This window comes from Zophobas morio, unplaced genomic scaffold, assembly GCF_036711695.1.
Source record: "Zophobas morio isolate AGI-343-1 ecotype UQ-CSIRO unplaced genomic scaffold, CSIRO_AGI_Zmor_V1 ptg000002l, whole genome shotgun sequence".
Taxonomy (NCBI): domain Eukaryota; kingdom Metazoa; phylum Arthropoda; class Insecta; order Coleoptera; family Tenebrionidae; genus Zophobas; species Zophobas morio.
The window spans coordinates 9,907,470-9,919,867 of record NW_026972107.1 but is presented as its reverse complement, the minus strand read 5'-3'; the positions used below and the strand labels follow the sequence as shown (position 1 = coordinate 9,919,867).

Sequence of the window (12,398 nt, the reverse complement as noted above, 5' to 3'; positions counted from 1 at the left end):
TTGAGCGCACGACACTCTTTTCGATTTTATTACTGAAATTCCGCGCCTCGGGGAACAAAATTTAAATCTCTGCTTTTGAAATTTATCGACAACGATCGAAGAATTGGGACGATGACATCCGATTATAGTTTGATAACACGTGAAATAAGGCGATCGTTTGTGACAGGGCAATAAGAAAACCGGCATCAACAACAACAGATGCTCAGATAGAAAGTGGACCGTGACTGGAATAAGATGCTGCACATATCTGCGTGCTCTCGGAAGTGATCGTTACAAAGGCTCAACACTTTCCAAAGGCTGTGCTGCTGCTGCTGCTGAAGTTCCGCGTCACGCAACAGAACCTTTATCCGTCTTATCGGCGCTAATCGAAGACTTTATCTTAAAGAAAACACGGCCATTCGTGATGGAACATGTGTATCAAGTTTTTGACACTCCGAAATCGGTCACGGTTAAAAAAACAGCAAAAGAAATAGCTTCAAAAAAAAACAACGAAGCAAACACTGAAAAAAATTGGAAGTCGACAGGGTCATAAATAAACAAATAAGAATTATAAGTCAAAATAAATCGCTTGGGACGTGAATCCAAAAATATTTTAAAAACTGCCAGCTGACTCAAGAATGGAAATAAAATTATTACTGGATTATATTCAGTTCTGAGCAAAATTAAGCACACATTTTTTATAGCTTTGCGATGAAATTAATTCACACCACGATTCACGTTCATTGGAATTACGAGTAAGTTTTAAGTTGATAGATTTATAACTGTTGAAAGTTCTTTAAGGTCTTTATTTGTTAAATTACACGATGTTTAATGTCAGCTGAGTTAAATTAAATATTTGCTTCTATTAGGAAGATTTGCTGTATATGTCAAAAGTAAGAGAGATCCCAGACCTGAACCTTGAAACAATTTATTAGTCGTATTATAGTGACTAAAATATTTGCATTATTGTTAAGAAAGTCATTATTAAAAATTTATTGTTAAATTATTTTTAAATGGGGAGGTGATTGTTTCATTTGTGCTCTAGTTTACCATGACCCTTCTGTATTTTTTTCTTTTTTAATATTGGTACAGACGGCGTCTGCTCATTATTCACTAACCTGTGGTGTAATGTATAATTTTCTTTCACTTGCTATGACACCAAAAGGAACAACCTTTCATTATCAGGTTATTGACAAACTCGGCCTGTACTTAAAATTTTTTCAGATGATTTGTTGTTCTGAAAATTGGTTAAAAGCTTTTTATGAACACAAAATGTTTTTTATAAAAAATTCTGACATTTCTTTTTGGGCATAAACAGGGTTTGATTTTCTACAATGATTTCAGCCGAATGTATTTTTTGCCTTTTCCATGAGGCCTCGTAAATTTATTTTTTTTATTTTCAAATTCTAAAAAAAAGAAATTCAATATAAATTTAAAACTGAAGATGATTCTTATTCTATACATTTTAGTATACGAACAGTTACTTCAACTCTAGATGGAAAATATTATCTGGGTCGATCAAAAATTCAATTCCATAAAATTAATCCATACATTTCTAAACATATACACAGTGATTCACAAATTGGCAGTAATTTCATGACACGTTGTTAAAGACTGTTTATTGAGCAAAAAATAATTTAAAAGATCCTTGGGCTCTAGTGTAGAAGACATAGCCCTTCAAAGTTTCATTTTTTTTTTAGATATTTGACCATGTTTTAATTCACTACTTAGTGTTAAGTACATGAAATCAAAATAATTTAGGAGTATCATGTCTTTATCCATAGTTTTTTTTTTATTTTATAATATTACAATATTTGTATAGTTGGCAAAGGAATTTTCTTGAATTTAGACTTGTTACCTTTGAGTTCGTACGCCGTTTTTGAAACACCCTGTATACATATGTGTATGGACTTCGTGTATTTATATTTAATTCAGATATACAGTACACTACTGCATAATCTTAATGACGAATTATATGGCAAAAAATAAACAGGTCTAGTAAACTATGACGAATTCTCAAAAACAGAAACGGTACAGAATTTTTTGAATTTCCGAAGTTATCAAAACTGCTATCCACCATTGTTAATTTTATTAACAAAAAAATTGCTGATTATCTTGAAAAACACCGCTGTTAGCGTGATGGAAAGTAATTTTGATCATTGACAAGATTTAAAGTTCTCTGATTCGCATTATTTACTTATTTTTTGCCACCATTTATTTTTGAAAAAAACGGAAAAGGAGTCTCAAGGGCTTCTAGAATTTTATTGTGGAAAAGTTTAAAAAGTTTTCAAGACCCCCTTATGATTCCATTTTGAAAAAGTTTAGAAGAATCTCAGGAGCCCTAGTGTTATGTTTTTGAAAAAATTAGGAAGCTTCTCAGGGGCATTTGTGGTTTTATTTTTGAAAGAAATTGGAAGTCTTAAGAGCACCTGGTGTTTTATTCTTTAAGCATTTCCAAAATTTCCAAAAGCCTCTGCTTTTTGTTTGTGGAAGAGTTTAAAAGATTCTCAAGGACCCCTTACGTCTCAATTCTGAAAAAATTTAAAAGAGACCAAGGACTCCTGGTATTGTGTTTTTGAAAAAGTCAGAAAGGTTCTCAGGGGCATTTGTTGTTTTATTTTTGAAAAAAAATAAAGAGTCTCAGGAGCCACTCTGGTGTTTTGTTTTTGAAAAAATTAGAAAAGTTCTCAGGGACATTTGTGGTTTTATTTTTGAAAAAAATTGAAAGAGTCTTAGGAGCCGCTCTTGTGTTTTATTTTTGAAACGTTTTAAAACATTTTTGGATCTCTTTTTTTATTTGTGAAGAAGTTTAAGAGTCTCATGGGCCTCTGATATCACGATTTTAAAAAAGTTTAAAAGAATCTCATAGCCTCTGATGTTTTATTTAAAAAAAAAATTAGAACGGTTCTCAGGGACCTATCTTCTTTTATTTTTGAAAAATACTGAAAGAGTGTAAGGAGCACCTGGTGTTTGATTTTTAAAACGTTTTAAAAAATACCCGAAATTGACGTCACGATTTTGAAAAAGTTTAAAAGAATCTCAAGGCTTCTGGTATTTTATTTTTGAAAAAATTAGAAAAGTTCTCAGGGACCTCTCTTGTTTTTTGAACAATATTGAAAGAATATCAGGAGTTCCTGGTGTTTTATTTTTAAAACGTTTAAAAAAAAAAACAGGGGGCTGTGATGTTTCGTTTGTGAAAAAGTTTAAAAGTCCCGAAAGTTTCCATTCTGAAAAAGTTTAAAAGAATCACAGGACCTCTGATGTTTTGTTTTAAGAAACTTAGAAACGTTCTCAAGGGCATTTGTTATTATTTTTTTTAATTTGAAAGAGTCTGAAGAGAACCTGGTGTTTCATTTTTGAAATGTTTAAAAAATTTTCAAAAACCTCTGGTGTTTTGTTTGTCAAAGAGTTTAAAGGCACTTTATACGAGAAATTGAAAAAATTAAGAACACAAAGAACCGAAGCCAAAATATGCAAATCGAAAAATTGAAGAAATGAAAAATTGCAAAATCGAGAATGTGAAAAATCGAAAAAATCGAAGTAATAAATTGCTGCTGTTCCATTCATATTTTTAGTGATTGTGCAAGTAAGTAAATTCTTTCAATCAGGTTAAGGCAATCATTTTCATATTTCACATTATCAAAATGTAAAGGATAATTTCATGGAGTATATTGGTGAAGTTATTTATTTCATACGGATTTATTAAAAAAATGACAAAAGAACATCTAAACAGGGAATTATAAAAATAAATTTTCGCATGTATCCAATTTTTTTTTTCACAAAAAATAGCCTTTAAAATCAAATTTTAATAAAAGAGGGACAAAATATGTCTAGTAAGGATTCTAAAAACTATCAAGTCATTTGCCAAAATCAGTCTTACCGTAGCAGGTACTAGCCCCACCCACCCGCCCTCTCTTTTCTTGGAAGATATGTGATCTGCCAAAATCAGTCTTATCTTAGCAGATACTAGCCCTTGATAGTGACTTTGATGTTCAATTTTAGCCGTATCTAAAGGGTTGTAGAAAAATGAGGAGAATTTAAGTTGATTATTACCAAAATTTACCATTTTAGACATGGTTTAAGTTAATCGTCAAAACATATTAAGAAAAAAAGGCAAAATGTAGCCCCATCCACCTGCCCTATCTCAATTGTGGTGATTTTTTTTTAATTCGTCTTGAGCCAAGAGGGCGGAGCTTAACCGCAAAATCAAAAACAAGTTTTTGAGTATCGTGTTGGTCAAAGAATACTATGTTTATTAAGAAAAAATAAAGCCCAAGATTAGGCCCCACCCATACCCGCCCCGATCTCGAATCCGAAATGTGACGAAGTTTTCATTCGTTGTCAGATCGAGGGGCGGAGCCTAATTACAAAATCCACATTTCCTTGCAAAATTCACCATTTTAAACGTGTTTCAAGGTTCTAAGAATAAAAAAATCATCACAATGGAGATAGGGTGGGTGGGCGGGGGTCTATATTTTGCCTTTTTTTATAATATACATAGTATAATTTGAACACGATACTTAAAAACTTTTTTTTTCTTGTGAAGAAATAAGTATCTTGCAGTTAAGCTCCGCCCCCTGGGTTCACGACGAATAAAAAAAATCATCACAATTGAGATAAGGAAAATTTGTATAAAGAAATGTCGATTATGCAATTAGGCTTCGCGCCATAATTGCGAAATCCATATTTCCTTACAAAAATGTACCATTTTAATAATGTTCCAAGTTTTTTGTTGTGAAGAGATGGCTATATATGTTAAAAAAACAAAAAGGCAAAATATAAGCTCCGCCCACTCGCCCTATCTCAATTCTGATGATTTTTTTTATTCGTTGTAAGCCGAGGGGCGCAGTGTAATTGCAAAATCGATATTTCCCTATGCAAATTTACCATTTTAAATGTTTTAAGTTTCTACACATTTTAAGAAAACAAGGCAAAATATAAAAATATTTCGAATCTGAAAAAATTTAAAAGAGTCTCAGGACCCCTGGTGTTTTTTTAGATAGGTAGGTTCTCAGGTTCTCAGGTTATTTAAAAAAAAAATTGAAACATTCTCAGGAGCTGTTCTTGTGTTTTATTTTTAAAACGTTTTAAAAAATTCCGGGAACTTTTTTTTTGTTTGTGAAAAAGTTTAAAAGAGTCTCAAGGGCCCCTAAAGTTCCGATTTTGAAAAAAGTTTAAAACAATTTCAAGGCCTCTAGTGTTTTATTTTTGAAAAAAAATAGAAGGGTTCTCAGGGAACTCTCCTGTATTTTGAAAAATATTGAAAGAATTTCAGAAGCCCCTGGTGTTTTATTTTTAAAACGATTTTAAAAAATCAAGTGCCTGTGATGTTTCATTTATGAAAAGGTTTAAAAAATCTGGCGTTTTGTTTTTAAAAAATTAGAAAGAATCTCTGAGACTTGTGTCTTTTTATTTTTGAAAATGAAAGCATCTCAGGAGCTCTCTAGATTTTTTAAAATGTCCAGCAGGCCTACTACATAAAAAACAAACTTTACTTAAATTTTGCAACGAAATAATAGACTTGACGAAATTAATGCCCTTTTGTGGTTGCTATTTTCAGAATTAAAGTGTGGCTCAATGCAAACAAAGGCAAATTAAGTATCTTATTTCTGATTGGTTCCGCCATTTTGAGGCAAATATCACACACTGTCAATCATGTCAGCTCAAAGCTAATCTCATTATCAACCACAAAGACCTAAAGAGGAAATTAATGATGTAACGATGATAAGTAAGAAAGATCAAATCTGAGTGAACGTCAACGCAAATACAACGTACTAAATGTTAAGCATTTTTTTTTAATTTACTCCAAAATGGGAACAGGCAAAATTTAAAATTGTATTCAACTCAGTTATTTGAAAAGATAACGTTCTAAATTCACAATGACTAAACATCACAAAGTCTATATAACACGGTTGTCCGATTAATATCCTATCGCCTTCAGTTTTTTCATTTCAAATAGAATGGATGAAATGTTGCATTTTCCAGTAAGAAAACTCACTAGAGTGATTACTGCGTTCATATTTTGGAGCACTTGTTTTACCGTTCACCCGATTTCCCGCCCTCCGCGCCAGACCAAATCTAACCAGGTTAACAGAGATCACTTTTTCACATTTTTTAAAGGCAACTTAAATAAAGCATGTTACGCAAAACGTCAAACTCCTGCTTTTAAAAATAGCGGAACGATAAAATCGTGAATATTTTAAATAAAAATGCAAATGTATCGAGAAATATTAGTCAGAAGAAAAAAAGGCAACACATTGCACATAAAAAAAAAAACAAATTGTAACTTGTGCATCTAAATGAGTTCTGTTAGCACGTATTAACACATTATTTCAATCAGCTACAGAAAACTAGTAGTGGTTTGCTTCCGCTATCAGACCGGAATGCCTTGTATTCTTTTTAAATTCCGACGCTTTTGCATAACAATAATTATAATTTGTCTACTATTAAAGGTGACCATAAAATAAAATAAAAAAATTAAACCTGGGAATCATTTTAGAATCTACTTGATCTTTTGTTAGAGCCCCGAAAATACCTACTGAAAAATCAAGGTTAGCCTGTTGCATGAAATATTCATTCACCTAATCTTTAGTACCGGTACATTTCATTAGTACAATATTGTTTTATATTTAATTTATTCGCATTTACGTAAATCAAATGTTGTTCGTAACCAGGTACATAATTTCGCAAACCAGACGTCAAATTTTTGCGGATATTTTAATCAGATACTAATATCAACAAAACTATTTCCCCATATCACTTGTTAACTTACAACAAATGAGCACTTGTTGTCCTAATCATTTTCCTTTCGACAAAACCCGCTAATAAATGCCCTCACTGATTATTCCGCCGCCCCTGTTAAATAAAACCCCCAAAGTATTAATCATATCGGTCTCAGGCGTCCGCCAGCGTTATTTAAATAAACGATGCGAACACGCAACGGACACTTCCCCAAATGAAAACTGAAACGACAAAAAAGCTCTTTTTCCACGCGTAAGGCCGCAACCGCAAAAATATCACTCCGATTGTTTACCTCCTATTTCAGCGTTGCGCATTTTGTGGTAGATCATCCTGAGTAATTTATGGGCCGGTTCAGAGGATCACTTTAATTAATCATTATTAAAATGAGGAATTCGGAAATTATATCATTAATTCGTATGGAAATTTATTAGGCATTACCCCGGCGCTGTCATTCATCTGAAACGAAGGCATTTCGGTGTCAACGAATTAAGGCCGTTTTTATCATTTTAATTAGCCAATCTGAGTTATCGATTAGAGGGGTGGAAAGTTACAGACATGTGATAACTGGGTGTTAAGTGATTACGGCGATGTCGACGAAGTATTCGTTTTTTATTGATAACTAAATTCCGGATGCAGAAGATTTATGTAAAGCCTTGTGTAAGCCCGTTAGCGGTGCTTTGATCCAGCCATTTTATCAAACTAATGGATGTATGATAAAATTTCACTAGCAGCTTTTCGATTATGAAAAATATGGATTTTTTAAAGGGGAGTTCGACTAATAAAATCGTGGATGACGAGTCTTCAAGGTACAAATTCACATTTAATAGCGAAACTGTGTTAAGGTAGAGAATATTTTCTTAGCCTTGGGCTAGAAGTTCCTTTTAAACGTAATTAAAATTATGATTGACAATTATTGTGATAACCGCCTTAAACAATAACTAATCTCCCATTTTCTTAACACGAACATTTCTCATCAAGACTTGTAGACAGCAGTTTGGCGAGACTGAAGGCTACACAAGTTTGGAAAACACTTACCTAGTGCATAAGTGTTATGAAAACGATAATCCAATTAGGTTTATTTTCACGCGAGGTTTAGTAATTATTTCAGGTGGGGCATCACTTCCTCGTTTCTACCACATAAATCGCTAGTACAAACTACTGATGGATTACCAGCGTTTTTACATTAATAAGTAGGTAGGTTAGTGGAATAATGTACTTTTAATTTTCCACTCAAAAAACTAAAAGTTTGCACTTATTTAAATGAGATTCTGGTTCACTCTTTATTATAATCGAGAGGAATGTGGAATAATTATGTGAAATGGCCTTGGAGTTTAACAGTTAAAACGGTTTCGCTTCGTCTGGGTGAACTGAAGACTGTTAACTTTTCTCCGCCAACACTCAACGGTTATGGCTCTAGGCCGTAAATGGATTATCGGGAAACTCCTCTTCTTTCACCAAAAGTGAAGAGAAGGAAGAGCTTTTATTGCATAATTACGTGTTGTGGATAATTTGATTTTTTTATGCGTTTATTTGGGCAGAAAATGGGCCATAAAATTATTTTTATCTTTATGAAGACGTCATAAGCCGTAAACACGTATCACATCACATTAAAAAATCAAATTTTCGTCTTTTATGGGTTCGGTTTTAAAGATAAAGATTGTCCTGAAGTATTGGAAGAATTGTGTCTTCTTGTGTTTTCCTCAGTTTTTGGGTGCAACTCAATTTTTGAATTAATTTTTGAAAATAATTAATTTTTGTTTATTTATAAGTACTCTTTCAAGAATTTGACAACTTGTATTATCTCAAAATCATGAAGCAAAATTTTGAAAAATATAATAACAATAAAAAGTAAATTATTTCCGAACAAAATCACTTGCCACTATTTTTCTGATGTAACTTTTATGTTGCATTATTCACAAATTCACAAGAATTTTTTAATGAACTATAAAACAATTGCACACTGATGTTATGTAAAATTCGTTCGAAGAAGTCTGAAATAATACTAGAAAACATTCATTAAAAAAAATAATTAACGCAATAAAAATGTCTTGTTTCACTAGCGTTCACGTTTGCTGTTATCATGAAGACGTGATATGTCATATTTTTGTCATTATTCTAAATTTAAAAATTATGTAGAAAAATTGTCAATTTCACAGTAAATAATTTAAAAAAAAAAATCCCGAGTTAGAGATATTAAACAATAAATAAATAAATAAAATTACGATCTCTCCAATTTTTTTGGCCACCCCGGATCGGAAAATCCCGGCCCGCCCGGAAAAAATGACGTAACCCCTGGTTCCGGCAGCGATAATCGCTCCCAGGATGTGCAATTATATTGCGAAAGTCTCGTGTCGGAGCGATTACCATCTTGACCGAGCGTCGACATCTCCGGTGTTCTTCCGGAGAGCCTACCGTATCACTTTCTACCCGTCCGTTCACCTTGTACCATTGTCACTGAATCACTCGAAATGCAAGGGAGCAGTCGGGGGTGATGTCACGAGTGCATCGGGGGGTAAATGTCGTACTCACCGGTGGAGGAGCACGGGGAGCCAGCAGGAGGAGAAGTGGACGTCTTGAAGTCTACTGGTCGACTGAACACCGACGTATGCCTTCAGAAGCTCGCAAGAGGCGCTCCAATCCAACGCTGATTTCCTCTCTAGGTCATGCAACAAGAATTCCGCGGCTATTGTCTTACCAGCCGTCAGGCGCTTAAGATTTGCGCAATTTTCGACACTAGAACGAAATTATTGAAGAGCAAGGTCCACCGCGCCCACGTTTCGGTAGGGCCGTAACGTCCAGGTATTGTTTGCTGCAGCACCAGGTCGAATTTAACAGTCGCTTTAAGAACTGCAGGTGCAAAAAGATCACTTCCTGGTGATTGTTTCGAAAAGTAGATGATTTGGCAAAAATTTTGGTAAGTAGGGTGTTAGTACCATTTTTTTGCCTGCAGTCTTACAAGAGGTTGTTTGAGTTGGCTGAGATGGAAACGTCGATAGAAATAAATCAGAGTGCTTTTTTCAGGTCGGTCGGTGAAACGAGATCTTCGGCTGGATATGGACCACAAGGTGGATGTGCTTGAGTAGTGAATAATAGTGATTTTGTGTTAGTGAGTGTTGTTGTAATTCGATTCCACTAGTGAAGTAATCTTTAATTAATTTATTTTAAACCAAATCACTTTTATCTAAGAAATCGTGTTTAAGACTTTGAGAAAAAATCAGAAACAGTAGAGCTATTTGAAAATATTTTGAAAATGTGTTTGAAGTAAAAGTCAATAAAGACTGAGTTTTTTTAAATTTGATTGGTTTTTTGTGACCTCGACGTTAATTAATATCCGTTAACATTTCTTGTTCACTTATTAAACTATTGTTTATATTATAAATAATAGACACTTTCAGCAGTTTCTAACAGATTTTTTTAAGTCGTATGTAAATCATTTATAAAGTTTTTTGACTTAAAAATTTACAGTTACCTCCGTAATGTGATATTAAAGTCTACTTAAAATATAAATCGGCTCAGTCTTCTTCGCGACAACACTTTCTCCACAAATTCTCAAAAAATGGTCGTTAAAGATTTCTCTCTTTTTTTTTCACAAAATTTTGCTTAATTTCTCCCCGAAAAAAACCTGTAACAAAATTAATGCCAATTTATTGTGGTTTAAAAATTTATATAAAGTGTATGAAAGCAATAACCGAACGATTTAAAAAAAGCCGGAGCTTCAGGGACTCGAATAGCTTACATTTACATAATAAGTGGAATAACGAACACGTAAAAATTTGAAGTATGCTATTTTAGAGTCATTTAAAATAACAACGGTATCTTTTTAGTGGAGAAAATTACACGTTCTGAACTCATAAAACTGCTGTTAAAAACGAAATTTTGGTGTCGTTATGGCGTAAAAAATACGTAGAGTTTTTATGAAAGTTTCACAAGTTTGGTTTTTTTGGAAAAGGCGAATCTTGATTGTAGTGTTTCCACATTTTCCGATTAATGAGCTCTGGTGTGTAGAACGTGAGGTTTGGGATGTTTGAAAAGGTCACAAAGCGCGGGAATGTAATAATAGGTTGTAAATACACGTTGTACTGAAGGTATGAGTGGAATTTATGGAGAATAAGATAATTTTTTAGGAATTTTAAATTATAGTTTCTTCGGTGCAAAGTGGTGTCATTGTTACTGAGTTATTCTGTTTGCTAAACTTAATCAGAGCGGTAAATTCATTAATTTTGTTTGAAAATATGAATGCGCCTCACAGTGCGATACAAAAACACCAAAATCTGACACTACAAAATGACCAATTGAGTGAGAATTCGTCTAACCTAGCAAAGAAAATTTTGACGTGTCCACTAAATTGGTTACAAATAAAAATAAATATCTAAAGTTATTTAGGACTAACTTCCCTCGCCTCTGAAGTACAATGCTATAAATCCGGTTGTTTTTTTTTTACGATAATAATTTAAAAATATATAGATATGTAATGCCAATCACAGTGTAAGCAGTAAAAGGGGCCCATGATCGAATCTGCAACCTTCACGTGATTACCATAACGCTTGCCTGATCTAAGTTAAACAATTGAGGCAAAATTATAAAACCATCAAGAGAGGAAAACGTTATTTTGGAAAATTTAAATAGCATTTACCACGCAAAATTTTGAGATGACGTCATCAAGGTATTGATGGCAATGGTCGAAAAAATGTTGGTTAGCGTCTTACCTACCATGTACACGATGTTCCTAATATACCGGGTGTCTGTACGTTAAATAAAATAATAAAAAAATTATGATGTAGATTACAAAGAAAAACGTAATTTTATAAAAGTAAAATTGGCAACACTGCACGCACGTAATGCGTGAGCACCTACGGCTTATTTTCTGATTTTTTAGTAACGATGGTGACTGAAGTCCACCTTTTATTTTTTTTTTTAAGATAATAATCGTAACAAAAAAATATTATTAATAAAACAAGCTGTTATTTTTCATTAATAAATAAACCAAAAAAAAACATTTAATAAGATATTTATAAACTACTTATAAACAAAAACAAAACCAACAAAAAAAATCCATTAAAGTATAACGAACTAAACACTAGAGAAGATGTTCAAAATTATTGTCTTGTGCATAAAAGTAAGCTCGTAATGTTTCCAAATTTTGATCATTTTTTCCAAAATGAGTCATCAGTACTTGCTAAGATAAGCTGATTTTCGCAAATGAGATCCCTATAACAAAATAGAGGGCGGGTGGGCGTTACTAGTACCTGCTTAAATAAAACGGATTTTGGCAAATAATATACCTTCCATGAAAAAAGAGGGTGGGTGGGCGGGGCTAGTACCTGCTTAAATAAGACTGATTTTGGCAAATGACATACCTTCCAAGAAAAGCGAGAGTGGGTGGGCGGGTCTAGTATCTGCTAAGATGAGAGTGATTTTGGCCAATGAGATCCCTTTAAAAATAGTAAAAAAAATCCTTCCTACATTTTGGTGGAGTTATAATGATTTTAAAATTAGTTCCTTTCCTACGTTTAACAACTAAATAACAAGTTCGTTATCGCAATAACTAGTAATAAAACTTTTAGGTGACATTTCTCTCGCGCATGACCATGTTTAATTACGATATCAGTTAGAATATATGAAGATATGGTTGTGTTGTTTTTGTAATAATTTGATAAAATTCCATGCGATATTTCATA

General features: G+C 33.1%; 1 protein-coding gene and 1 long non-coding RNA gene across 3 annotated transcripts in view; one reads left to right on the top strand and one right to left on the bottom strand.

Annotated features, from left to right (window-relative positions):
* LOC135127396 (uncharacterized) overlaps positions 1 to 9,337 on the bottom strand; it is a 174,424-nt gene extending 165,087 nt beyond the window's left edge. The window contains exon 1 of one of the 2 annotated variants that reach the window (XM_064053841.1): positions 9,250 to 9,337. The gene's annotated coding sequence lies outside the window, so the exon portion shown is untranslated. The remainder of the gene's footprint in view (positions 1 to 9,249) is intronic. The other variant, XM_064053857.1, reaches the window with a different exon arrangement.
* Positions 9,338 to 9,502: 165 nt separating this feature from the next.
* On the top strand, positions 9,503 to 10,013 carry LOC135127425 (uncharacterized). The gene is made up of 2 exons (XR_010280226.1): positions 9,503 to 9,634; positions 9,742 to 10,013. It is a non-coding gene; the product is annotated as an uncharacterized LOC135127425 (long non-coding RNA).
* Positions 10,014 to 12,398: the final 2,385 nt, after the last annotated feature.